This window comes from Galeopterus variegatus, unplaced genomic scaffold (genome assembly GCF_000696425.1).
Source record: "Galeopterus variegatus unplaced genomic scaffold, G_variegatus-3.0.2 Scaffold27174, whole genome shotgun sequence".
NCBI classification, from domain to species: domain Eukaryota; kingdom Metazoa; phylum Chordata; class Mammalia; order Dermoptera; family Cynocephalidae; genus Galeopterus; species Galeopterus variegatus.
In genome coordinates, this window is record NW_007753285.1 from 3,570 (window position 1) to 5,478 (window position 1,909).

Genomic DNA, 1,909 nt, shown 5'->3' on the forward strand with positions numbered 1-1,909 from the left:
TGTGTTTGGTTCTTTTTTATAATATCTATCTCTTTGTTAAATTTCTCATTCAGATTGCTTTTCTGATTTTGTCGAATTGTCTTGTGTTCTTTTGTATCCCATCGAGTTTCCTTAAGATTGTTGTTTGAGGTTTGGAGGAAGTGGTGTCAGAGGGAGGATCAGGTGTAAGCATAGCAGATGCTTTGCCTCTCATCCCCCCAGATCCCTGCCATGAGTCAGGAGTCTTTGGGGCCTGTGGTAACCCTTGGCTCCAGGCACTGGGTGGGTAGGAGCACCAGGTCCATGGCTCCCATAGCAGCTCCATCTTCCTTGGCCATCAATACCTGAAGCCCAGCCACAGCCCCCACTTCATATGGGGTCTTTTGCAAGGGACTCTCCTGCACCCTGCTCACCTTCTTTGAACTAGCTTGGAAGCTGCACATGAACTTTCCACACTTCTGCATCACTGGCTAAGTGATCCTCAACATCTGCTTACAGGTACATAGTTGGAGCCAGGACTAAGCTGCTAACCTCCAGGGCCAGCATGGGTCAACTGCTGGGCAGCCAAACAGCATTGCAGAGCTGTGGGCAACAAGCCTTGCAGCCTCGCAAAAGTAGTTTCTCACCCTATAGTCTCATGACAGCACCAAAGCATCCTATGCAGCTGTACTCTTTGCTCCTAGCTGAGCTCCCTGAAGGGTTGTGGATGGGCTGCAGTGACAAGGGAGAGGAAGTACACAACCATGGCAATGGAGGACTACAATTAATACACATGAAAATGTTTAAGAAGCTGTGCATCCTTAAAACAAAACCTGGATGATTTTCAGGATGTGACAAAGAGCACAGAATTCATTATTAAAAAGGAAGGCTAAGGCTTCCAGTCAAGATGGTGAAATAGACAGTCCCCAGCATTATTCTCTCCCCAAAATCAACCAATTTACAACTATAAAAAAGCAACAACAGCCAAGCCGGGANTTTTTTTTTTTTTTTTTTTTTTTTTTTTAAAGAAGCTGAAATTGTTAAGGATATGACATGGAAGGCACATTTTTCTTCATTCCACAATAGAAAATTATGATAATCAGAAACTTTTGGTGAAAAACAAAAATGAAACTCTACAGGAAAAGCATCCTCCAAGCACCAAACAAAATGCTGCAAAATTTTGAACAAATGGTGTGAGTGCAAGAAAAGGAACTTTATTTCAAATGTCGCTATCAGCAGCACTGGGATCAAGACCTTGGAGCCAAAGAATAAGGAAATCCAGTCTGAAGGAAATGGGTAATGGACTTCTGTGGTCAGCACCCAAGGACGTGTTCACTTGGCGAACTCGCAAACAAGTTAACCAAGAAATGTCAAGGATTGCAAACAATCCTTGACTACACTTGAAGTTGTGAGAACACTTTCTTGGGATGTTCCCAGGAGAAGCAATATAGATAACCAGGTGCTTGAGAAGGGAAGTAACGGCCTTCTGCTCTTGAGAAAAGTATAACAGAATTTATGCATTAATGCTTATCTTGCATGCACTAGCTTGCTAAATGTAATAAAAGCTGTAACAGTGGCTGGCTCGGTGCTATTTGCCTGAGAGAGCAGTGGCCCCCCGCTCTTCACCTGCATCTCGTCTGCTGTGTCTTCCTTCGAGTCTCCGATCATTTTAATCGACACCAGTCATAGAACAGAGATTGGCTATTCAATGGATAACACTTAAATAACCATTAAAATGCTAATGATGTTTATGGTTTTCATGTTTTAAGGAAATAGTTATGGTTACAAAGTAGAATACAAATGTAATGTGATGTAAAAAAAAAAAAAANAAAAAAAAAAAAAACAGTTGAGCAGTGGAAAGGTTAAAGAAGGGGGGAGAAAGTGAATGGAATGGTTATAGTGTCCTTATAAATTGAGAAGTTGAGAGGCACAGTCTTTTGTTGGGGGGGTA

The 1,909-nt window shown here is 42.1% G+C and overlaps 1 pseudogene; it reads left to right on the forward strand.

The window, feature by feature from the left end:
* Nucleotides 1–282: 282 nt before the first annotated feature.
* LOC103583727 lies at nucleotides 283–477 on the forward strand (annotated as a pseudogene).
* The last annotated feature ends 1,432 nt before the right edge of the window (nucleotides 478–1,909 follow it).